This window comes from Mirounga angustirostris, unplaced genomic scaffold (genome assembly GCF_029215605.1).
Source record: "Mirounga angustirostris isolate CCGP_5_RB_7025 unplaced genomic scaffold, mMirAng1.0.hap1 SCAF_4, whole genome shotgun sequence".
In the NCBI taxonomy this organism is placed as follows: Eukaryota; Metazoa; Chordata; class Mammalia; order Carnivora; family Phocidae; genus Mirounga; species Mirounga angustirostris.
In genome coordinates, this window is record NW_026991712.1 from 83,605,219 (window position 1) to 83,632,052 (window position 26,834).

General features: G+C 46.2%; 2 non-coding genes across 2 annotated transcripts; both read left to right on the forward strand.

The window, feature by feature from the left end:
* The first annotated feature begins 9,025 nt into the window (after positions 1 to 9,025).
* On the forward strand, positions 9,026 to 9,239 carry LOC135364248 (small nucleolar RNA U3). Its single transcript, XR_010411170.1, has one exon. It is a non-coding gene; the product is annotated as a small nucleolar RNA U3 (small nucleolar RNA).
* A 12,384-nt stretch (positions 9,240 to 21,623) lies between these two features.
* On the forward strand, positions 21,624 to 21,784 carry LOC135364262 (U1 spliceosomal RNA). The gene has a single exon (XR_010411183.1). It is a non-coding gene; the product is annotated as a U1 spliceosomal RNA (small nuclear RNA).
* The last annotated feature ends 5,050 nt before the right edge of the window (positions 21,785 to 26,834 follow it).

Below are 26,834 nucleotides of genomic sequence, written 5' to 3' on the forward strand. Positions count from 1 at the left end.
ACTCGCATTTGGTTTCTCTCTCTCTTCCTCTATCAGATACCAAGTCCTTCAGAAACTAAGAAAAGAGATTGAATGAAACTTCACTTGAATGAAACCCCATCATAAAATCCCATCATAAAACCCCATGATTTTCCACTTGATGAAAGGAAATCTAGAGCAGCGCATCGAGTTACAACCCAAGCAGAGCACAGGAGGGATCCTTTGCTGAGAATCAACATCACGATCACAAGCCATTCTCTGTGATTTGGGCTGCAAAAGACTGGTTGGAGGAGAGAAATTCTAGCCCTTCAGCTGCAGTTGTGATAAATCGCTAAGGACACCAATGCCTGAGTAGATCCCACACAGTTTTGAGAGACCGTAAGTCTTGCTGTTCTCAATGCCATCCTGCAGAGAACCGGAGTCAGGAGCATCATGGAAAAAGACCACATGTCATACTGGACATTCTGGGCCACCAGATGGGCTCTGCTAGGAGCACACAGCATTAACTACGCAGTGTTCCTGCTGGAGAGCTTTAGCCTGAATTTGAGCACGAGGTAGTGATCAGACAACTTCAGGATGTAGAACATTGAACAGGATGAATGGCCTGTGTCTTCAAACAGTCAGTGTCACCACAAATAAGAGACAACAAAAAGGAGAAGAGGTATTTGGGGTTTCAAAGGACTAAAAAGAACGTGTGACTGTATTTCTTTAGTCCTTTCCAACCCAAAACATCTCCTCACCTTTGGGTTGCTGTCTCGGTGGTGGTGACATTCCCTTGTTTGTAGGGGACAGGCCAGATGTCCAGCTGAATGGCCTACAACCTGAAGTCATCTGATCATTTCCTCCTGATTAAATTCAGCCTAACCCTTTGGCCAGGACACTCCGTAGTTACCGCTGTGTGTGTCCCAGCTCAGCCCACCCGGAGACCACGCGTGTCCAGTTTGCCCATCACCATTCTGGTGGTAGCAACACTGGGTATTTTGCTGGGGAAGGGCGTTTGCCATCTGTTCATAGCAAGACACACGAGTTTCTTTCTAAAATTAGTGATTTGGTAAGTGGTACTCTGAGAATGTATGCAGATCCTCTTCTCCACAGTCTTTCTCTAAAATGTCGCCATCTTTTAAGGATCCCGACAGTGTGTCATAACCCTGTGTGTGTTTGTGTATTGGAAGAATTCCGACTTTATCATTCCCACACAACATGTATCTGCTGGCAATGTGATGTGGAAAAGAACATTCCCTCCCTGTTCATTATCATTAAAGGTTTTGTTTTGACAATCACGTGGACTATTGATTTTTTACATTTGATGCTCTAATCTGTTACTATCATGGCCATTTGGTGGATCTGGATACCCAGTACTGCAAATATTCTTGGTTCTCCTCGTCATATTTAATGCTGAGTCTCCATGTCTTTTAGGCTAAACATACCATACAGAAAAGAAATTTTGGCTGTGTTTGTCTCTCTGTGGCATGGGTTTTCTTTTCTGTGTGTGCACCTGTGTGTGTCTATATGTGAGTTTGGGGTTTAGGAAGGGTGTATAGGCAGGGCTGAGCATTGCACCAAAAGGTTTTGGACACGTTTGGTTCCTTCTTAGCTTGTGAAACTTTTCACATTCAGTCTCTCAGTTTTAAGTGATCTCTTAACCCCAAACTGTTGGCATTATTCTATTTTCTCTTTCCTTCTGTCTGATGGGGGGCTTGACCCTGGGACCCAGGGATCATGACCTGGGCCAAAAGCAGATGCTTAACCGAATGAGCCAAAAGGTTTTGGACATGTTTGGTTCCTTCTTAGCTTGTGAAACTTTTCACATTCAGTCTCTAAGTTTTAAGTGATCTCTTAACCTCAAACTGTTGACATTATTCTATTTTCTCTTTCCTTCTGTCTTAACCTGCCTCTTCTTATACTCTTGTTTCCACACAGTGAAACAGATGCCATTTACATCCTATTTTCCCCACCTGCTCCACTCCCAGATTCTTGTTTTAGATGTACAGTTAAGTCGATTCAACACTGATCAGCTGTTCGAAAGTCGAAATTTCCCCAGTCATCTCTCGTTGGATGGATTTCACCTTCAAAGGACAGCTAGTGATGGATTCAGGACTCCCTGAGGGTTCCATATTGAATACTCTTTTTCTACTGCCTGCATACATGGACATCCTACCTGAGTAGAAAGTACTTGCACAATGGGATTTTACTGAGCTTTAAAAATAGAGTGCTTTCTCAGGGAAATACAAATCCAAACCACAGTGAGATACCAACTCACACCAGTCAGAATGGCTAAAATTACCAACTCAGGAAACAACAGATGTTGGCAAGAATAGGGAGAAAGGGGAACCCTCTCACACTGTCGGTGGGAATGCAAACTGGGGCAGCCACTCTGGAAAACACTTTGAAGTTTCCTCCAACAGTTAAAAATAGGAATGCCTGGGTGGCTCAGTCAGTTAAGCATCTGCTTTTGGCACAGGTCATGATCCCTGGGTCCCGGGGTCAAGCCCCCCATCAGGCTCCCTGCTCAGCGGGAAGCCTGCTGCGCCTTCTGCCTGCCGCACCCCTGCTTGGGCACTCGTGCTTTCTCTCTGGCAAGTAAATAAATAAAATATTTTTAAAAATTAGAAAGTTAAAAATACAGCTACGTATTAAGCTACAATTTATTCATTTAAAAAAAAATAAAGGTATTTATCCAAAGGATACAAACATAGTGTTTTGCAGGGGCACCTGCACCCCAATGTTTATAGGAACAATGTCCACAACAAACTATGGAAAGGTGGCATCTATACATATGATGGAATAATCCTCAGCCACCAAAAAAATGAAATCTTGCGATTTGCAACAACATGGACGGAACTAGAGGGTATTTTACTAAGTGAAATAATTCAGCCAGAAAAAGACAAATACCATATGATTTCAATCATAAATGGAATTTAAGAAACAAAACAGAAGAATATAAGGAAAGGGAAGGAAAAATAAAAGAAGAGGAAAACAAGAGAGGGCGGCAAAGCATCAGAGACTCAACTATAGCATACCAACTGAGGGTTGCTGGAGGGGAGTTGGGTAGGGGGATGGGGTAAACTGGGTGATGGGCATTAAGGAGGGCTTTTGATGTAATGAACCCGGGGTGTTATATGCAACTGACAAATAGTGGAATTCTTTTTAAAATTATTTTATTTATTTATTTGAGAAAGAGAGCATGAGAGAGTGAGAACACAAGCAGGAGAGAGGGGTAGAAGGAGAGGGAGAAGCAGACTCCGTGCTGAGCAGGGGGCTGGATATGGGACTTGATCCTAAGATGACCTGAGCCCAGGGCAGACGCTTAACTGACTGAGCCACCCAGGTGCGCTGAATCACTGAATTCTACCTCTGCAACTAATAATACAGTAAATGGTAATTAAATGGAATTTAAATAAAAAATTTTTAAAGAAAAATATATATATTGCCTTCCTTTGTATGTTTGATTGGGATATAGAATGTAAACTGATTTTCTTTCCATTGGATATGGAAAGAAAGTCTTTTTGGTGGTTGCTGGGGGGCAAGTCTGTAGCTTCAGAGGAGTTTTCTTCTTTTTCTTTGAAATCTATTAGTTCTATGAGGATAGGTCTTAGCGTTGGCTCCTCTGGTTCCGCCTCCCGCAGGCATCCAGGACTTTCTCTGCGACCCTGTCTCAGTATCTTTTGTTCATTTCTATTCTCTTGGCTGCTTTCTTTTCTGTATTCAATGTCCACTATAATTTTGCACCCATGTTGCCCTTATGAATCTTGTTGATCAGCCTCTTTTCCAGAGAATTTTTGTTCAGTTTTTTCCTAGTCTTGCCAATTCTAGTTTCCCATTTCTTGTTTCTTGCCCACTTCTCTTTGGAGTCGTGTGTTTGTTAAATGAACTTTTACCTTTTCATGTCTACAAATGCTTGTTCGTACATTTCATTCAGGTCGGGATGTGATTTTACAGTTTTCCTATGTTTTGTGATTGATTTCAGGGGGGATCTTTACTGGGCTGAAATGTTTCACTCTCTATTTCTGCTTGTTTTGTTTTCTTCTGTCACCTGGGGACACCGGTCTGCTCTGCATTTTCACTTTAACACACCTGGGTTTGTTACCTATGAGAAACAAAAGTTCCACGTAGGAACGGATGAGTGCTCTGAGTAGCTTAGTGGATTTCTGAGGTCTGGATCCCTCTCTTTGGTGTAATTATTCTAAGAGATGTAAAGGTCTGGGGATAGGGGAGGTTTGTCTTCTGCTCCTGGAATCCTGTTTTCTTCCAGTAGGTCTTTTCATTTCTACCAGTGGCTTCATTCTCTTTAGCACAAGCCTCCAAAGGACGCTACCTTCATCCAGGTCTGCCCCTCCCCTGAGTGCCACCTCTGTCCTCCACACCGTGCAGCCCCTTCCTTCTGATCCAAGTAGCCGAAGCTGGAGTCAGCAGGCCTCAGGCAACCTCTGAGCTCTTCCCACTCTCTTTCTGCCATCATTCACCTGTATTCCCTGCTGAGAATCCTCCCAGAAGTCCTCTCTTCTAAGTGCCTGGTCTGTGCTGACCCCCCTGCTGTCTCTGGCTCCCAGTCCCGGCTAAGTACTAACCATCTGGAGTCCACAGTTGTGCTGGCCCCTGGCTGTTCGGGGACAGGGTTATGAGCAGTGTTACTGACTCTCGAGGTTAAACCCTGACCCTTTAAAGTCATGTGTTGAGAGATTCAGCTGCCATTATCCTCAGTGGATTTGTACTCGTTATCACTCTTTTCTAGATGCAGAATGTCAGTAACACACACAAGTAGACAGAATCGTAGAACACATCATCCCCGTCCTCATCAGCCAGGTTCAACAGTTATCAACTTAGGGCTGAACTTGTTTGAATACAATCCCACCCACTTACTTTTTCCTATATTATTTAAAGCAAATCCCAGACATCATATTTCATTTGCAGTTTTATGTGTGTTTCCCTAAATGAGAACTCTTTTTCAAAGTATTATCATCATAACCTTTAAATATTCATAAATTAATTTAAAATATGTAATATCATAAAATACGTAGTGTTCAAACTTCCCATTGCTGTATTTAAGTTGTTTTCTCTGTATCAGGATCCAAATAAAATGCACACACTCTGATCAGTAGGACCTGTCTTCAAGCCTCCTAGCAATGTGTAGATTTCTCCTCAGTTTCTCCCTTTCCTTAGTCCTCCCTCCTTCCCTCCCCCTCCCTCTGGCTCTCACTCTCTGCTTCTCCCTCTCCAGCTCTTGTTGTCTCCTATTTGTTACTCATTTTTGAAAATACTGAGGTGTTTGTTCTGGAGCATTCCCACAGAATGCGTTATAGCCAGATATACATTAACACAGTCCATCATACTTCCTCTTAGTTCGTGCTGGAATCTCCACTGTTCGTGGAGAACAGTGTTATTACAAAGAAATGCAAGCCACACATGGAATTTAAGATTTTCTGGCAGGAACATTGAAAAGTAAAAAGTGTAAGTGCACAACAATCAAAAATAATCTTGCATCTTGCCGCTTAATGCTTCACATTAAGGGAAACAGAATTCCGCCAGAGTAATAAAAATGTGATTAATAGAAAAATAGTCTATATTTCTTCAGGTTTTAAGTTTACATTTCAGTGAGCTGTAAATGAAAGATAATTAAAATGCACTTCTAAGGAAAGAGGTCCTACTAACCGCATTCCAAATATTCAGTAGCCCCTTGATTCTAACGACTGCTGTGTTGGACCTGGCAGATGTAGAAACCGATCAGTTTCAGGCTTGACATGTTGGCAAGACTTCCTCTCAAGTGCTGTGTGCTCTTCCATCAGGAAGCACCTCAGGTCCCCTTAGGTTCAAGGCCCATCCGTCAATTGATTCTGTGGAGCAAAATGATAATATTCCATCATCCTGGTTTGGATCCTAGAAGACTAGAAGAGGGGAGGTGGTGTCTGGGGATGGGTGAGGTGATGGGGATTAAGAATTGCACTTGTGGTAATGAGCACTGGGCAATGTATGGAAATGTTCAATCACCATGTTATAAACCTGAAACTCATGGAACACCATATGTTAACTCTACTGGAAATATATATTTTTTAAAATTTTAAGACAATTTTATTTTATTTTATTTTATATTTTTTTAAGATTTTATTTATTTATTTGACAGAGAGAGACACAGCGATAGAGGGAACACAAGCAGGGGGAGTGGGAGAGGGAGAAGCAGGCTCCCCACTGATCAGGGAGCCCGATGCAGGGCTCGATCCCAGGACCCTGGGATCATGACCTGAGCCGAAGGCAGACGCTTAACGACTGAGCCACCCAGGTGTTCCCCTCAGTTTGTTTCTTAAATTAAGAGTCTCTTATGATTTGTCTCCCTCTCTGGTTTCGTCTTTTTTATGTTTTCCTCTCTTCTCCTATGATCCTCTGTTTTGTTTCTTAAATTCTGCGTATCAGTGAGATCATATGATAATTTTCTTTTCTGATTGACCTATTACGCTTAGCATAATATTCTCTAGTCCCACCCATGTCGTTGCAAATTGCAAGATTCTGTTTTTTGATGGCTGTGTAATATTCCATCATATATATATATGTATATATATATATATATATATATATATATATATATATATATATACACACACACACACTACATCTTCTTTATCCATTCATCTGTTGTTGGACATCTGAGCTCCTTCCATAGTTTGACCATTGTGGGCACTGCTGCTACCAACATTGGGGTGCAAGTGCCCCTTTGGATCACTACATTTGTATGTTTGGGGTAAATACCCAGTAGTTCAGTTGCTGGGTCTTAGGTAGCTCTATGTTCAACTTTTTGAGGAACCTCCATACTGTTTTCCAGACTGACTGCACCAGCTTGTATTCCCACCAACATTGTAGGAGGGTTCCCCTTTCTCTGCATCGTTGCCAATATCTGTCATTTCCTGCTTTGTTAATTTTCGCCATTCTGACCAGTGTGAGGTGGTATCTCATTGTGGTTTTGATTTGTATTTCCTTGATGCCGAGTGATGTTGAAAACTTTTTCATGTGTCTGTTGGCCATTTGGATGTCTTTGGAAATGTCTGCTCATGTCTTCTGCCCATTTCTTGATTGGATTATTTGTTCTTTGGGTGTCGAGATTGATAAGTTCTTTATACAGTTTGGACACTAACCGTTTATCTGATATGTCATTTGCAAGTATCTTCTCCCATTCTGTCGGTTGTCTTTTGGTTTTGTTAGAACTTTCTGGTTTCTTATTAGTGGCTACATTATTTATAAAACTTTCTTGCTTGAACATCTCTGTTGAAGTTTGAATTAATAGCAATATGACAAAGAGGATTTATTTTTGTAAGGCAAGAAACTTGGAGAAGACCGGTCCCATCAATGGGCAAAACCAGGTAAATTTCACTTCCTTTCAAAGGAAAATTGAATTCGAAATTAGAGCTCTGACAGCTTTCAAGGTGGACTGTCAGGTGCCTGAGGCATATGTCTTCCAGGGTTTGTGTCTCTGCAGTAAACTGGAGGAAGTTAAGATGGGGTCAGATGGGCCAGGTCCCCTTCAATGCGAGAGTCCTCCGCAGTTTCTCCTCTGCCTTAGAGACTGGGTTGAAAATATCCTTGCTCTGCTATTCCTACTTCTCTGCTTTAGATAAAAGGTATACAACTCAGTGTTTCCTACTCATAAATTGATCATTATAAGAATAGCCTGGAAGAGTTAGTACAAATACCAGTTCATAGTCCTGGTTTCTAGCAATTCTGATTCAGTGGGCTTACATGGGGCCTGGAATCTACTTACTGCACTCAGGTGTTTAGTCAGTTTGGAGACTCTCTGCTATCATGGATGTCCCTTACAGTTCTTGAGAGTGATGATTTCATATATATTAGGACTTCTAGTCTTCAAAATCAACTTGTCAAGGAAGTATTACATTTTCCTGGTTTGCAGATGAAGAAACCAAGTCACAGAGAGGGCCTGCAACTGGCCCAAGGTCCCCTTGCTGTAGGTGCTGGGGCCAGGTGTCAGGTAGAGCCCCCTCCTACCCCAAGCCCCCTTCCCACATTTTCCATTCACTCCTATCTTTCCATATAGGTGCTTCCTTTGCCTAGACCTCATTCCTGCCCCAAACCTCCTGGATTAAACTTTTTCATTGGAAAAATATCTTCACAACAAGCTAATAGCATATTGTTCTGACCACTAGCTATTAATGTGAGACATGGTGCTTAATAAAAATACTTTTGCTTTCACATCTCCATTTAACATCAATATATGGTACAAAGTGGGTTTTAATATTAACTTATTTTTTAATAGATGTTCATCCATTCCACTTACTTTTAGGGAAAGTCCTTCATATTCTGGTGAAGCATACTGGTGACTTTATTTTAAAAATCAAATAATTGAGGGGCACCTGGAGGACTCAATAGGTGGGGCATGCGACTCTTGATCTCAGAGTTGTGAGTTCAAGCCCCATGTTGGGTGTAGATTACTTAAAAAGAAAATAATTGAAAACAATAAAATTAAAATTTATAAATGTATATGTGTATCAGGAAATGTTTTACTCTCTACCTTCTCACATTGATATATTTACATTGTGTTTCCTTATACCATAACGAATGCCTTAATTACCGTAGTAGCTTTATAGTGAGCTTTGAAATTTAGTAAACTTCTCCATTTTAATTCTTCGAGGTCAACTAGGCTATTCTAGGTACCCTGATTTCCATAGACATTTGAGAATTAGCTTGTAAATTTGCCCCCAAAATGCCTTCTCCAGTATGAATCAGAATAATGCTAATTTGATATTCAAACAATATTTAGTCTTCTAATCCCTGACTGTAATATATATTTTTCCAATTATTTAGATCTCCTTTAATTTATCTCAGCAATAGTTTTCAGGGATCGTTGTTATATGTGTTCTTATGCAATTAATTGTGGTGGACTTGCATCTCTATTCTGTCTATTGAATTTCATTTCCTTTTTTTTTTTTTTTAATTTCACTTTCTAAATGCTCACTGCTAGTATGGAGAAATACAGTAGATTATTACATGAATGTTACTGAGGTATAATTTAGGTACAGTAGACTGCATCACTTTAAAGTGTACAATTAAGACTATAATTTGAGGGATCATTTCTATAGTTTGTTACTACAGAAGTTTCTCTGAACGTGTAGAGTACCCAAAACCATGAGGAGGAGGTGCAGTGTTCTCTCCTGAGCATGAAGCTGGCTTTAGGTGTTGTTTCCACAACTGCCAATTGCCATTGATGATCGTTCTCCTCCTCCTTTGGAGGAGTAAGAGAGAGAGGACGCAGTGTGAGTGCTTTCTCAACAAAAGAAAATTTTAAAGAGATAAACTGTACTACTAAATGCATTTGCACAGATGTACATACAATTGAAACTACTGCTCCATTCAGGACACAGGGCATTTCCTCTACCTCAAAGCTTCCCTTGGGTGGCCCCATTGAAGTCCCTCACTGCCTTCACCCGCAGCCCCAGGCAACCGCTGGCATCAAAGTGGGCTTGCATTTTTAACAACATTATGTAAATGGAACTCTTGTATGCCTACATTCCTTTCTGCAGCCTAAGGAGTCTAAAATGTATCCATATTACTACATGGATAACCAGTTCAAACTTTTTTATTGCTAAGTAGTATCCCTCTGTGTGGATATATTCTGTCTGTCCTTTCACCTATTAATGGACATCTATGTAGTTTCCTGGGTTTAGCCATTGTGAATAAAGCTATGATGAATATTCATGTGCGGTTTGTTGTGCGGCCATATTGTGTATATACTTATGAGAGGAACGGCTGTTGATGTGATTGGGAAATGTTGACCTGTGGTTCAGCTTTTCTCAGTGGTTGGACCATTTTTCATTCCCACAAGTGTATGCAACTTCTAGTTACTTTACATCCTCAGCACATGTGTTTTCTGTCTTTGTAATTTTAGCCACGGGGATGGAGGTGTAATGGTAACTCACTATAGTATTAATTTATCATCCCAATGCCTGAGTGTGCTGTCGAAAACTGACCTCTGTGCTTCAGAGCCAAAACAGAAGATGAAGACAGAGTTTGGAATATTGAGGAACAATAGCTTTATTGTTTTTCGGGGCACAGGAGGCTAGAACAGGCCAAGGCCCTCGAAAACTGTAAGTCCCCTCCCCCTGGAGGCAGGGGCAGGGGGGTGGTTTATTTTGACAGAAATTGTGTGGGTGCTGCCAGCCTCCTTCATCATGTCTTTAGGGTGGTACCAGGCTCCTGAAACAAAAGGCTTAGAAGGTCGGAGTGGAGGTTTACAGAAGAGAAGGAAAAGGTTACTTAGTTTAAAATTGAGCCTTGTGGAGACATTAGTGAAGCCATTTTGATTTTTGTTCAACTTTATGCTAGTAAGTGGTTTCAAGTGGAGCATCTTTTCAAGTGCTTTTTGGCCATTTGTGTGTCTTCTTTTGTGAAGCCTTTCTTCTTCTTCAAAAGCAAGTCTTTTGACCAGTTCTCCTACTGCATTGTCAATCAGACACAATCTGTGTCAGAACATTACACTGAAAACTACAGAGCATTACTTCAAGAATTTAAAGAACTAAATACATGGGGACATAAAATTTGTGGTGGACTGGAAGACTCATTATGGTTTAGATGTCCATTCTTCACAAATTGATCAACACATCTAATACAGTGCCAATCAACATTCCAGCAGATATTTTAGTAAGTATTTAAGCTGATCCAAATGTTTATATGGAAATGCAAATCATCTTGAATTATCAAAGCAATGTTAAGAAGAAGGAGAAAGCGACAGACTTACATTGTCTATTCCAGAATTACTGCATAAATATTTTTGCAATTTAAAAGTGATTGGTCCTATTATTATTCAGTGTAAGAGTTTCTGCACCTTCTCACTGCAGCTTGGATGTTGCTTTAGCCCTTTTTCACTCTAGTTACTTGATCTAAAATTTAGTCAATATTTCCACAGTTTTTCAGTGGGGAGAGCATACTGAAGCTAGAAAGCATTTAACTTCACAGAGAGAAAGACAGATCGCTGATCATGAGGGCAAGGAGGACCCTAGAAGACTTAGCGAACTTGCCTCTATTTCCTCAGTTGGCCAAGACAGAGGGGGGAGCTACTGATAGCAGCAGTTTCCTCCGCAGAGCTTCACGGTGTTGACTGCTTTGGGCTAACATGGTACCTAGGTGTTGGCTATGTCCTAGAGGCTGAAATCGGGTCGAGGTCCAGGGTCCCTGAGCCAGGACAGGGCATCCAGTTGTTGGAAAACACAGAGGGAGACCAGGACAACCACTGAGACCATCCCCAGGCAGCACTGGCCACTTCCTCCAAGGAATCGACCACCACTACACTTCTCATGACTTCTACTTACTCGTCTGACAGCCCCACGAGAATTGGGATAATGTTTTACTCATCTCTGTACTCATGACTCCTAGGACCAAACCAAGCACTGAGGAAGCTCTCAGAGAGATCCCTTCACTGATCCGATCAAGGTGGTGGCAAATCTCGAAACTCAACTACATTCCTGTCCCAAATAGCCTGCAGAAATGCTCTCTGCTTTCTTCCAGGAGGCAACAAATACCCTTCCTTAAAGGGGAGCCTGCCCTACACTCTCAATGCCCCATGACCCTCCCCTGTGGTGAGCTCTGATGAAGAGGGGATGGTCCTCTTGGACTCCTCTCAATGGTTTTGTCATTAAGAAGCGATGTCCTTGGCCTAGCCCCATCCCCACTCCATCCTTCTCACTGCCACCATACCCCAGGTTAGGAGAGCTACAACAATTTTTAAAAAGATTTCATATATTTATTGGAGAGAGAGAGAGTGAGGCAGAAAGCAAGAGTGAGAGAGACAGAAAGATAGAGAAGAGCTGGGGAAGGGACAGGGAGAAGCAGACTCCACTGCGAGCAGGAACCCCACCCCCCGGCCTGCCCATGGGGCTTGATCCCTGGAGCCTGGGATCATGACCTGAACTGAAGGCAGACTCTCAATGAACTGAGCCACCCAGGTGTGCTGAGCTACAAGATTTTGTTTGCATTCCTCCTCTCACTGCTTTGACCTCCTCAGTGAAATCTTATTGATGTCAGAATTCCAACTTCTTAACACAGACTAAGGAAAATGAAACACTCAACACACAGTCAAGACATATTATGTGTAAAGACTGTTGAAACCATAAATTCAGAAGAATATTATTGGTATCACTGCCTCAGAGGCAAGGGTCTCCTACCCTGGCCCTTCCTGACCTTAGGGCAGAACTAGTTGCAGTAAGAATGGACATCTCCAACACTTATCCAAATATCACTGAACCCTCTAAGCCCGCGCTTACTTGGAGGACATCCACCATGAGGGCAGCTCCAAGGTCAAAGCTAGGAGTCTGAGGCAGAGTCTCATGGTCACATCCTCTTCTTCTCGGAACTGGAGCTTCCCTGCACTACAAACCAACCCCGATCCATCCTGTGGGGCTCCTCGGCAGGTGCACAGGTTCACCGTGGACGAAGTTACTCTCCTAGTCCTCCTAGCTCAGCTCTGGCTGCTCCTTGCAGAGTTGGATGCTGCTGTATGCATTCCTCAGTTTCCCCGGATTTTTCTGGACTCAACTTGTCTTTATTCTTACCTCCTTTGGCAACCACCTTTTCCACCATTGCCTTGCCCTTCTTTGGGTTATTCTCATCCTCCAAACCTGCTGATTTTGAGTCTCCCATCTGCTTCTTCCGTTTTCTGTTTTCATTGTGGGCTGAGCTCAGGTTCCTGCAGGAGACACACAGTGAAGGGTCTCAGCTACAGTCTCCAGGGCTGCTTAACAGGCACCTCAGTCCCTCGTGCACTCACAGAATCTAAGCAGGAAGGGACTGTGGAGAATTTGAATAACAACCTTATTTTACACATGAGGAAGCTGAACCCAGACAGATTAAGAGATTTTCCCAAACTCCTTCATCAATTGATGGCAGCGGAGCCCCCACACAGGCCTTGGCTGCAAGCTTCCCTGTCGAGGCTCCTAATACAACCTCCGGGAACCCACATCTGAATCTCAGGGGACATTGGCCAATCAGTGTTCCCCCTGTTATAACAACAGTGTCCACAAGGACTTTTCCTGGGAAAATTCTTTTGTCACAATTCTACAGTCCTATTTGGATACTCAGTTGGTTTACATTCCTGGTTGAACTATAGTACACTCTCAAGATGGGAGAGCAGACAGACCCCGGGGTGGCAACTGTACCGGGCTTAGGGCTATGTATTCTTCTTACGTTTCATAGATTATGGGTCATAGCTAGTGTGGTCTCCAACTGAGGTTGTTTCCAATCATCGAAGGGACTCATCCTACTGGTCAGTAGGGGGAGTTTTTGGCCCTCACAAAGTTCTTCCTGGAACTGTCAAGGCCATCTTCCCCCACTGGGGGATGGAAACCACAATGTAAATCTATAATAAGGAAGCCATAGCTTATTGTAGGACACGGGGTGGAAAGGAGAGCACATGCTCTGCACCTGCTGGTCCGGATCTGACAGTCCCAGAAGGTGGGAAACCACGAAAGCACTGTGAACCACCATCCTTGTCTCCAACTCATATCTAGCTGCCTACTCTACCAATTTGACACCTGGGACAACGCATGCAGGAACAATTCCTTTTGACCCATTTTGAAATGAGAAATGGAGCCACAGGAAACTCAAGATACTTAGTCCAAGTCACAGTTTCCCACTCAGGTTTGCAGCTACAGCTTGGGAGACCAGAGCGCTCTCTTTTCTTGTTCTCTGTTTTAGGGATTTCCAGGGACAAAGAACAATCCCAGCCTCTGATGCCCTGAACTGCTCTGACACTCTCAGCCTGGCTGTTTTGTTCCCATGTTTGAAATAAATAATCTTATGTGCAGAATATCAACCTCAGACAAGATTGCTTTGAGACCTTGATGAAATGAGACAAAACAAGGCTACTCACAATACTGTTCAGGCCAGACAAAAACAAGGTCACAGTGCAACCTACATCCGAACTTCAACCTCCCTCCCTAAGGAAACGACTATGACTTCTTTACCACAATCATAGGTTTGCCAGTGTTGATAGTGTTCAATAAGAACAAACTCTGCCTTTTTCCATCCTCCCCCACTTCACCCAACTAAAGCCCATATCCTATAAGAGATCCTCTCACTGGGACCTTGGGGTGTGTTCATTCTGGCTGTGAGGAATAAAAAAGCCAATCTGTTTAATGAGAAATGTGTTCCCAACAATCTGGCTTAAAGGAATTGACACCAACTTTCCAGAACGAACAGCTGTAAAAACCCAGCCTCAGGAAGAAAGGTTATATTGTCTATGAGATACCTAGGCTTGGGAACTGCAGAACTTGTATTTATCCTAAGAAAAAAAAAAAGAAAAGAAAAGAAAAAAAAGACCCTTTCTACCAACCCCCTTAGGTAACTAACAGGAACTTTAGGTGTCCAGGCAGGACCTTCCCAACTCTGATTTAACTAGAGATTGCTGGGATGCCTGGGAGGTCAGTCGGTTGAGCGTCTGCTTTGGCTCAGGTCATGATCCCAGGGTCCCAGGATCGAGCCCCACATCGGGCTCCCTGCTCAGTGGGGAGTCTGCTTCTCCCTCTGCTCCCCACCCTGCTCTCCTTATCTCTCACTCACTCTCTCTCAAATAATTAAATCTTTAAAAAAAATAAACAAAAATAAACTAGCGATTGCTCTTGATCTCAGGATTGTGAGTTCGAGCCTCGCATTGCATGTAGAGATTACTTAAAAATAAAATCCCTGAAACATTTAAAACATTTGGGGCACCTGGGTGGCTCAGTTGCTGAAGCCTCCAACTCTTGCTTTTGGCTCAGGTCATGATCTCAGGGTCCTGAGATTGAACCCCAGGTTCAGTGCAGAGTCCTCTTGAGATTCTCTCCCTTTTCCTCCCCCTCTGTCCCTCCCCACCATTTGCAGGCTTGCAGGGGCGTGCTCTCTTTCTCATAAATAAATAAATAAATAAATAAATAAATAAATAAATAAATAAATAAATAAATAAATAAGTAAGTAAGTAAAATCTTTTAAAGCTTAAAAAAAAAACAAAATAGATATTGAGTATAAGTTAGGGAAGAAGCTAGCTAAGAAAGAATGTGTAGCACAGTCTAGCTCAGTAAAGCCTCGGACCAATTATAACCTAGTATTCCCAGCTGGGCTGGAAGCTCCAACCTTCAGTTCACAGGGGAGCGAGCTCTCTGATTACCCAGCCAGAGGCAAGCGCGGGTCCTCTCCGTGATCTCTCTGGCCCCAAGCTGCCACTCTAGACACTTCCGCCTTGTCTAACTGCATCGACTTGGAACACATTGAGCCCAAAAATCGTGTCACGGTATCTACAGCGATGTGGTGTCATAGAATCGGAATCCTGTGTTGCCGACAAAATGACAGGACTCTCGCATGCCACATTCAGAAGGAAATGCTACATTTCTTGTCCTGTAACATCTCATTATCCCCCCCCCCCCCCACTAAAATGTAAGCTGTTGGGAATGAATGTATTTCTCTGGAATCTGTGGCAAAGGCCGAGCTCTCAGTTTGGGTGCCCGGCGGTCTCCGCCAAACGCATCCAGGACTTGGCCAGCTCTGTCGGGGCTCCTTCCACATCGGTGCCTGGCCCTGCCCTCCCTCACTCTTCCCACGACCCTGTGGGGCGCTGGTCCCCACGCCTGCCCCCTGCTGAGCGGGACACTCGCCTAACACCTCTTGCTCCCCTGGAAATCCTGTTCTGCACCTCTGGACTTACGAGACACACCCTTTGTGTCTAGCTTCTCCTTTTGTTCTCTTACAGGTTTTGCTCTGATTTCCAGTACAGATCCTTCCCATGATTCTGCGAATCTATTTATTGTTGTTCTTATTCCTACTATGATAGTTTCCATTTTCAAGAACTATTTTACTGCACTGCTCTCGCAATGAGCCCTGAGAATCCACAGGAGGCCTAAACCCAGGGGGTGTGGATGTCACTTCCTGTCCAGTCACAGGCTGGCCATTGGCCAGGAGGGTGGGGTGGGCGGGGAAAGACGTGGGGTGGGTCGTGGATCAGAGGGCAGGTGACAAGTAGGGCGCTGCATAATGGGCGTGTCTTCTGCAGAAAAGGAGGGACAAGGGCTCCTGTTTAGCCATCTGTTGTTCACAGGCTCTGGGCCCTACTAGTCTCCGACTGGCTCCTGATTTGATCACAAGTCCTACGTAGATGGACTGGAGGAGAGTGTGTGTGTGTGTGTGTGTGTGTGCGCGCGCGTCCTAGAGACCCTGCATGTGCAGTATAAAGCCTACAAGGCTCCAGGGCAGCCAGGCTAGTTTTCTGCATATGCTACTGTGGGTATTCAAAAATGCCTATATTTTTTCAAGGTAAGATGGCTCTCTTGCACTTCATATTTTCTTGTTCAATCCTCTCCACATGTCATGAAAGGTATGTTAGCAACATGTTTGGTATAAAGGCTGCTGAATATTTAGCCCACCAAGGTCCTAAGTTTTACCTAGTATGAAGTCTTCCTCACATTTCTGAGGATAACATTGGGAGACACAAGCAAAGCAATGGCCAGTCTGAGTCCTCAGCACTATTTGCAAGAACTTTTTTTTATTTTTTAAGAGTTTCTTTATTTATTTGACAGAGAGAGACACAGTGAGAGAGGGAACCCAAGCAGGAGATGTGGGAGAGGCAGAAGCAGGCTTTCTGCGGAGCAGGGAGCCTGATGCCGGGCTCAATCCCAGGACCCCAGTATCATGACCTGAGTGCAAAGCAGACGCTTAAGGACTAAGCACCCAGGCGCCCCCTGACATTCATTTTTAGGAGGAAGTCTAAAATGCAGTGAGAAGAAAGGAGAGTGATTTTCCCCCCCATTTCCAAGCCCCAAAGCAGGTCTAATTTAGATTTAATGTCAGGGATGAACTTAAAAAGTTCGTTCTAATCAAGAGGAGACTTAGGAATCCCTCTCTAGGTATAGAATTCTATCCTCAGCCAAAATACTTTTCAAAACTGAGAGTGAGAAAAAAGAGTGTGGGGAGGAAGAAATAAAACTACAGTTGACCTTGTACAACACAGGTTGGAACAGCACGTGTACACTTATACATGCATTTTTTTTATAAACACAGTGTATTACTCTAAATATATGTTCTCTTCCTTATGATTTTCTTAATAACATTTTCTCTTCTCTAGCTTACTCTACTAGAAGTGTACAGTGTAGAATACATATAACTTGCAAAATATGGGTTAATCGACTTTATGTTATCAGTGAGGCTTCCAGTCAACAAGTGGCTATGAGTAAAGTTTTCGGGGAGTCAAAAGTTATACACAGGTTTTTGATCTTGAGAGTCACCATCCTTACCCCGCATTGGTCAAGGGTCAACCTGTATCTCTATTTACAGAGGACATGCTCCGAAAGATAGAAAAATCTCAAATCATCCACACACAAAAATATTAGAGTCCATAGACTCATTCCGTAAGTGGCAGGGTACCACATGTACAAAAATCAGTTGTGTTTCTATGCACTAGCAATGTACAATCTGAGAAGGAAATTTAGAAAGCAATTCCATTTACAATGGCACTTAAAACAGTAAAAGTGTTAGGCATAAATTCATTCAAGGAGAAGCAAGACTTGTTCACTGAAAAGCATAAAACATTGCTTCTGCGAGAGATGAAAGACCAAATGGGGAAAAAAAAAAAACTGTATGCATGCATTGGAAGATTTAATGTAGTTCATATGGCAATACTATGCAAATAGAGCTACAGATTCAATACAATTCTATCAGAATTTTTACTTCTGCATTTTCTAAATTCTGTCAAACCCTTGTAGTACATTTCCTTTCAGACATCGTAGTTTTCATCTCTTAAAGATAGATAGGGTCTTGTTTATATTTTCTATTTATCTGTTTAACAGTTCCAACTGATGGAAAACAGTTGTAATAAAAGCTTTCAAATCCTTCTCTGGCGGTTCTCACATGTGTCAGCTCTGGGTTATTTTCAGATGACTGATCTGTCTCCTGATTAGGGGTCATTTCGCCTGCGAGAGCTCCAGGCCCCGTTCCCTCTACTGCTTTCAAATGATTGCCCCCTGACTTGCTGGCCTTGCCTCTCATGGAGGCCCTGAGCAGGACCTGACTGCATGCAGCCCCAGGGCTCCTCCGCAGCTCTGGCTAGGTGACTTTCCTCAGACCTGTCCTCCAGGGGACGCTGTCGTGGGGACTCGCAGAGCAGTGTCCTCAACTCCAGGAGGTCCCCAGGGCTCCTCTTCAATCTCTGCTGTCCCTCCCCCCGCCCCCCACTGCATTGCTTGGAAACTCTCTGGCCTGTACCTTGGAGCAGCTGTAGGGCTCTGCTCAGCTGTGTGTTTCCCTGTCTGGGTCCCCTTTGCCTGAAACCCAGTATCTTGGAAATGCGCATTTCATGCATCTTTTCTGTCTTTGTAGTTGCTTTGTTCTTTTGGGCAGGAGGGTAAATCCAGTTGCCCTGAGTCCGTATTGGTGTGGCTCCCGTATTTTAAAATCAAGTTGGGAAATGTCACGTAGATTCTGAATACAGACTTTTACAGGATGTAGTAGCCAGAGCCCAGGTGAAACGCTGAAGTAAGAAACCCCTTCAAGTTTCTATTTACAAAGCACTGCGCCAGCTCTAAGGGCACTGTTTGTTTTGTTTTGTTTTGTTTTGTTTTAAGAGAAGCCTCTGCCCTTAGGGGCCCAACAGGCTACTTGAGAAGGATGAAGCAGGAGGACCAGGGGGCTCCAGGACTTCCAGGCAGGGCTGCCCTGCTTCCCAGGCTTGGAGGTGATGGAGACCTCGCGCAGGTAGCGGCTTGAGTTCCACCTGGCTGAAGGTCTAGCCATTGCAGACAGCCTCCGTGCTGCCCACCATCTCTGGCAGGAGGATGGGGTCCGGGTCCCCCAGGGGCATCTTAACCGCCTGGGGCTTCTCCGCCGGGGAGCCTCCTTCCTGGTCTGCGCACGCCCGTCACCACTGAGTGCCGCCTCCCCGGTCAAACCCGGGTCAGCCTCCGCCGCTGGGGGGCGCTGTACAGCGGCAGCCGCTGCTCTTAGGGCCCGTCCCGCAGCCTGTGGAGGTCCACCCGGGGCTGAGGGTGAACCCGGGGACGTGCGCTTCTTCTGCGGCTCCCCTGCTGCCGTCTCGTCAGCTTTTCGGAGACAGTTTTCGCTTGACGCTGGGGGAGGGCGCAGGAGACCCAGCGAGCCTTGCGCGGGACTGAGTGCATGGTGTCCTGCAGTCTGTGGGCAAAAGGCCTGGGCCGCTGGGCGTGGCTCGTTAAAGCACGTGAGGCCGCCCTGCTCCTTTCTGTTGCCTCGAGTGTCCTCCGCAGGAAGGTGAGCACGACTACCAGTGGCCTCCTGGCAAGTCCGGGCTTCCTCAGAGCCTTTCTGGGGGGTCTCATGGGTGACCCTGAGCCCGGGGCTGACTTCTGTTCCCTCGGGAGAGAGGGAAGCCATCAGGTGTGTCACATCCCTGGACTGCAACCCAGGCGCTAAAGGAGGGGCAGGCATGCCTAGCCCCCCTCCAGGCACTGCGGGGCTGCTCCCGAAGACACCCCAGAAAGGGCTCCACTCACACACTTTTTTTATCTTACAGTTCTGAGGGTGCAGAGTACCAACACGGCTCTCTCTGGACTAGAATCCAATGTCCACAGGGCCACCTTCCCTTCTGGAGGCTCTAGGAGAGGGTGGAAGTAAGTCAAGGGAAACCTCACTAAAATGCAGTCCTGAGGCTTCAGCAAGGGAGCTCCTCCACCCTCCTTACCTCCTAGGGCATCGCAGCCCCCAGGGGAAGAGACTGATCTGACCTTACAGGGACTTGACATCGCATATGGATAGGCCTCTAGTAACCCGGCCAGAGTAAGAAACGCTAGCCTTGTCCCCCAGGGAGTCACCAGCACACTTCCAACCCACAGTTCACCCCGATGGACTTTTATAACAGCCTTCCCAACTGACCCTTTCTCTCCAAAAAGAAGAGCTTACCTCCCCTTTATTCTCGGGACTGGCCTATGGTTTTGCCACAGCCGTTTGTCCGAAATCGCCTTTCCCTTTTATTCCCCACGAATCCCGTTTTTGCTGGTAAAATAACTGGCAGTTTCTATTTTTTCGGTTAAGCAGACAGTGAGTCTCTCTGCCTGTTCCAGCTCCTAGAGGCCCCTCCTCCATGCTCAGCCCCAGCCCCAGCCCCCGCAGGCAGAGTCCCCCTCACACAGCCTCCTTCTGACCTCCTTCTCTGCCTCTTTGGGTTTTAAGACCCCTTGTCATTGCAAGGGGCCGCCTGGAGAATCCAGGATCATCTCCCCATCTCAAGGTCCATAACATAAGCACCTCGGCAGGGTCCCTTTTGCTGCGGGATGGAACATGGGCACAGGTTCCTGGCATTAGCATGGGCAGCTCCTAGGGAGGGGGCATTATTCTGCCCACCAGCACACTATGATCTCAGGTGACAACTAAAGTTGTACGCCCCCTCTCCGCGCTCCAATCTTCTCTAATGTCAACAGTCCGGTAAAAGTAAACCACTACCTCAAGGCGCAACCAAGACAAAGGCAAATCAGAATCCTAGGGCGCTCCACCTATGTCCATACAATTGCCCAAATCTCTTCAAAGTATTCTGTTTAGTTTTCCAGACCTGGCTGTTTTCCCTCCCAAGGCCGACTTTGACTGCAGAAATCCCACCCAGGGGGAAGCGCCCAGCGGTGGAGGGAGGGAAGGCGGGGGCAGAGTGGGGAGCCTGGGACCCCACTAACCCCCTGCGGAGAACTCTGAGCCTGGTCTAAGTGAGCAGAAGGGGTGGTCTCCTTTGGCCCTGCCCTCAACAGCGGGACCCTTGGGCGCCTCCCCGCGCGGCCACGAGGGGGCGCGCCATCCCTGTCCTAGGAGCCCGCATGGTGAAGCAGCAGGCCCCGGGATGTTTTCAGCGTGTGGGGTGTTGCGGGCAGGTGTCAGCCCGAGGGCCCAGAGGTTGCGGACTTTTGGTTTCCCCCCTTCCCCCCGGGGTGTCCAGGACTGGGGGGTGCAGTGGGGACTGGTTTGAGCTCCACAGGCGCAGCCACCGCACTCCGTGTCTCCAAACCAGGTTCCCAGCAGAGGGAGAGAGAGGGCGCGGGGAGATGTATCTGTGCTGCGTCGGCTGGTGGAAAGTCTTCCCTCCTGTTCTTCTCTGGCTGGCGCAGCCTTCCCTGTGCTCGGCCGTGTGTGTGTGTGTGTGTGTGTGTGTGTGTGTGTGTGTGTGTGTGTGGAGGGTTTGGGGGCCAGAGCTGCAGGGACAGGGAGGAGGAGTGGTAACCAAATCAGGCTAGAGGGAAGGAGATGGAGGAGACTGGGAAGGTGAGGAAGGAAGCCAGGACAGGGGGAGGGAAAGGCGGGGAGGGAGGAAAGAGGAGGAGGAGGGAGAGGAAGAGAAGGAAGAGCACCAGCACTGAAATCCAAGGTGGGAGGGGAGCTGGGGGGCAGGGAGACGGGGTGGGGGTGGGGGTGGGGACTGAGGCGAAGCCCTTGACGTCACAGACGGGGCGGGTCTGATGTAAACCAGGCAACGTCGCGGTGCGGTTCTGCGCCTTAGAATTCGCGGGACTGAGGAAGTAGCAGCGCGGTTTCTTCCATCGCATTCGGAAGCGTCGGGTGGAGGCTGAGGATGCTTGGGACAGGAGTGGGTGCCGAGGGTGTTGGGGTGCGGCTGGGCGAGTGAGCGTGTGTGTCCGGTGGAAGGCGGGTGAGACTGGTGTGGGGCGGAGGCGGAGCGAGTCCCACTAACCTGGCAGGGGAGACGCCAGGATCAAGCAGGTGGTTTTCCCACGCGAGGCCCGTCCATGCCCCGCGGACGTGCTGACCCCTGCTATTTCCCCGAGTGTGGACACCTCGACTGCGTAATCTGTGGTAGTGGGGACTGCGTCCGCGCTTTCACCTGCTGTTGGTTGCTTAAAATAGCTTTTGTTTTCTTACTCCTTTTGTTTGTTTGTTTGTTTTTGTCTTTTCCCTGACTTTGGCTGATGACAGTGGCTGAAGAGGAAGCTCACTGAGGCGATACCTGGACGCTGAAGAAAACACCGCAGCTTTTCAGGGCTGCTTTCTTGAGAATCTGGGTTTGGCTGTGTCTCAATCAAAAGCCCGCAGGACAGTTTCTGTCCACAGGTCATACATCCCACTTTGGCTGTCGGGATTTTTTTCTGTTTCTCGCAGAGCAGTGTCTCTGCTTATATTTCAGTACGTGGTTTGCAGTCCCTGATACAGCGAAGGGGCTTTCTTTTCACTCCCCACGGAACACAGGGAGGCGTCCCTTCTCCTTCCTCCCTCCCCTCCCCACGTATCCCACCAGGCACCCTGCAAAGCCTCACCCAATCCCCAGCCTCCCTATCCTTGATTAGGCTACTTGGTAGCCTACCTAGTTCAGCCTTGCTCCAGAGGACCCTTCCGAGACTAGAGACGGTCCAGCTTGATATACTATTTATTTATTATAAGTTTATTTGTTGAAGTAATCTCTACACCCAAAGTAGGGATCGGGCTCACGAAACCAGATGGAGACTCCTGTGTTCTCTGGACTGAGCCAGCCAGGTGCCCCCTGACAGGCTTTTAGAGAGGCAGGTCTGTCTACTCCCAAAGGACCCTTGGGTTTGGCACCACAGACCTTTCCCAAACAGGAGGTTAGCTCTTGGACAAGGGGCCGTGGGCCTTCTGCAGCTCTCGGGCTCAAGCAAAAACTGTCCCTACTGCTGTAGCTGCTTTGCTTTGTAAATCCGAGCTTGAAGGGGTTTCTGGCTTCATGCTTTCAGCTGAGCTGGTGTTTTTTCTCTACTCCCTAAAGGCCTCTATTCAGAATCTACAACTGATGGTTTTCCAACTTTGATTTTCACTTAGGGGAGCCACACCACTTGGGACTCAGGAGCTGGTTTACTCTTCTGCCTGAAACAATTAAACAAAACAGCAACAGCGCCACACAAGATGCACGAAATGGAGATTTCCAAGATCCTGGGCATCAGGCAAAGGGGACAGCCATCCCGGACACAGGTGAGCGGAGCCCTAGACCTGCTCAGAGGTCCTGGCTCCAGAGAGTTTCCAAGCAAGGCACTGGGGGGAGGGGAACCTGAAGAGGAGCCCCGTGGACCTCCTGGAATTGAGGACACTGATCTGAGAGACCCCAGGACTGAGTCCCAGGGAGGACAGAGCTGCGGGAAATCACTAGCCAGAGCTGTGGAGGGGCCCTGGGTTGGCATGGACAGCAAGTCAGGGGGCAATCCTTTGCACAGGGCCTGGTGCTCACACAGTGCTGGGAATAGAGACTGTGCCCAACAGATAGACTAAGCAACAGGAACCCTCTTAATTCGAGGGTTGCCTTCTTAACTACCTTAACTCTTCCAATCCGTGAACACACGATATCTTTCCACTTGTTTGGGTCTTCTTTAATCTCTTGCAGCAATGTTGTGTAGTTTTCAGTGTACAGGTTTTGTGCCTCCTTGACTCAGTTATTGCTAGATACTATTCTGATGGGTGCTTTTGTACATGGAATTGTTTTCTTAATCGACTTTTCCCAGTGTCCAATCCTGGGGTATAGAAACACCTGATCTGTCTGTGTTGTACCCTGCAACTCTGCTGAATTAGGTTATGGACTCTAGTGGTCGGGTTGTGTGTGTGTGTACTTGGTATTTTTCTGTATACAGGAGCATGTCATCTGCAAATACAGATACAAATTGTCCCTTGAACAACCTGGGGCTTAGGGGTACAGAGTCCCACAATTGAAAATCTGTGTATAACTTCTGACTCCCCAAAAAACGTAACTACTAATACCCTACTGAAGTCTTACAGATAACAAAAACGGTTGATTAACACATATTTTGTATGTTACTTGTATTATATACTTTATTCTTTCAATACAGTGAGTTAGAGTGAAAATATCATTGAGAAAATCATTAGGAAGAGAAAGTGTATTTTCTATATTTGTACTAGACTATATTTGTAAAAAAACAAAATCAACCCGTGAGCGGACCCACATTGTTCAGTACAATTCAAACCCATGTTGTTCCCCAGTCAACTATAGTTTCATTGCTTCCTTTTCAAATGTTTCCCCCTCATCTTCAGGTTTTTTTTTAATTGATTCATAGTGGATTCCCCATGTGACATCAGTTTCACATGACACACAGTGATTGGACGACTCTATAAATTATGTCAGGCTGCCTACAAGTGTAGCTACCCTCTGTCACCACGCAGAGCTGTTACCTATATAATAGGAGATCTGTCCTCTAACATTTTTTTTAAATCTTCACGGTGGACGGTGTCTTGACAGAGTGTAGGAGTCTGTGCCCTCCCCTCCCCCCACCACTACCATGGGCCTTCTTCGGACTTGGCAGAGAGGAGCAGTGACACACAGGAGGTTCCTTATTTTAGGTCACTGCAGCCCCTGATCTTGGACCAGGATGCCCAGCCTAGGCCAGGGAAATATGGATTAGCAGGAACCCTTCTTTGCAAGCCCAGCTCCAATGTGAAGGACCAGAGCGCCCCTTCTAGGCCCCTGCAGGGATGGCTCAGCACCCAGGACCTGGTCCTATATAGACAGCCAGGAAAGGGCAGATTCCCCTAAACCCAGCCCAAAGTGTTCCATTTAGACTCAGAAGAAGGTGAATAACAACACAGGCTCTTCCCTCTGCTGAGCGGGGGAGGGGAGCGTCAGTGCCAGTGCAGGAGGGAGCTGTTACCCTCAAGGTTGGTGGCTAGAGCCCACCCAGGGGACCACACCTACTTAAGATCCATCCAGATCTTGCCAGTGGCTTCCATGGGTCCGGCAGCCCTCACTTCCTCCTCCAATCTCCAGCCACCTGGTGGCCCTGTCTTTGCCTGCTGCCCCCTGGTCTCCTTGGGCCACCTGGAGGGCCCCTCCCTTAAGTCGTCTGCCACCTGGTGGTTTCCAGGGGAACTGTGGGGGCGGAGGCTAAAGGCACAGGCACTGAATCCCTGACTCCAGCTGGGAGGTCAGGAAACCAAGCTCTGAGTCACCACCTGCTGGGACTCCAGGATGTGGCCCCTCCCCAGGCAGTGTTTGCCTGGGGACCCCAGGACCCACTGATGTGGGACTGTCACCTTCTTTCTTTTTTTAGGTGAAATTTACATACAATAAAGTTCACCTGTTGTAAAAGTACCCTACAATGACAGAGGTGTTCAGCTAGTGCCCTAGTTTGTTTCAGAGGCTTCCTTCACCTTCCCACACCCCGTCCAACCCCTCTACAGACAATCTCCGCTCCCTCCTTCAGCCCCAAGCAACACTGATCTGCTTTCTGTCTTGGTCCATTGCTCCTTTCTGGACACTTTGCATAAACGGAATGAGACAATACGTAGTCCTTGGTGACTGGCTTCTTCCACTTAGCATCCTTTTCAGGTTCCTCCATGCTGTAGCTTGGATCAGATTTCTCTGCCTTTTGATGCTGAATAGATGCCATGGTACAGATAGGCCACAGTTTTGTTTGTCCACTCACCAGCCGATGACCCTTTGTGTTGTTGTCAGGTTTTTCCTGTTGTGAATAACGCTGCCCCGAACATTTCTGAACGAGACTTGAGTGACATATGTTTTTGCTTCTCTCATGTAGATTTCTAGTTGTGGAATAGCTGGGTCCTATGGGAAGCTTGTGTTAAACTTTTAAGAACTCTCAAAGTGGCTCCCAAAGGGGTTCTTTTATTTTACGTTCCCACCAGCAATATAGGACGGTCCAGTTTCTCCACATCCTCAGCACCACTTGGTATTGTCTTTGGAACATAAGCACACTAGTTGGTGTAAAATGGTACCTGGTTTTCCTTGCATTTCCCTGAGGACTAATAACATTGATTACCTTTTTATGTGCTTATGAACCACTTATGTGTCTTCTTGGGTAACATGTGTTTTCCAGTCTTAAACTGGCTTTAACAAATGTGTTGCTTCTGCTCATTGAGTGAGTTCAAAGTACTCTTGTCTCTTGTGAATGTGAGTCCTCATTGGGTATTTAATCCACAAATATTTTCTCTTAATCAGTGGCTACTCTCCTCCTTTTCTCAGTGGTAAAGTTTGATGCAAAAAAGTTCTTCATCTTCAATTTTCTCTTACGTATCGTGTTCTTGCTGTAGTGATTTAGAACTCTTTGCTTAATGCAAATTCCTGACCATTTTCTCCCCCGTATTCCTCTTGAACTGTTGTTTTGGCTCTTATACTTAGGTCTGTGACCATTTTGAGTTCATTGCTGTGTAAGGTGTGATTTCCAGCAACAACTGTGGGGAAGCTTTGTCCTGACAGGTCAGGAGAACCTGGGGGTCACTTGTGTTTTACAATTAGTCTCCCCCGGGCCAGGAAAGGGGATTTCACCCTCCTGCACCTGTTAGTGAAGGGCTGGGTGCCTTTGGGGAGGGGAGATACCTCGGGCTGGGGGTCATATACTGCATGTACTCCCCATTCTCTGGGACTGGGTACAAAGAAGCTCCAGGAGCCCCCAAAACAGTCCTACTCACAGGTGTCTTCAGAAGCACAAACACACTGAGAGCAGGAGAGGATAACACAGAAAGGACCACAGAGATCCCAGGGGATCTGGATTGGGTTCCTAGAGGGTCTCCTATGGGTGGGTGGGAAAGAGGACTCGCACACAGCAGGAACTCAGGAAACATGCCCGGAAGGGGTGGAGCAGATTGAAGCCATGTCCCAGAGTTTGAACTATTTTTGCCAACATGAAAATCGTGGTATATGCCTGCTTCAAAGATGCTGGGGGAACTCATGCTGCCTCAGTCAGTAGAGCGTGCAACTCTTCATCTCAGGGTCATGCGTTAGAGCTCCACGTTGGTCATGGAGCCTAGCTGAGATTAAAATAATAATAATAAATAAAAAATGAACAGGTGCATGCTTCAGGAATCAGAATTACTCCCCCTAAGGAAAGGAGGTGGCATCTACCTTGGTCCTTGCAGATCAATAGCCCTACAGAGCCCTACAGAATCCTAAATGTAGATCAACCCAG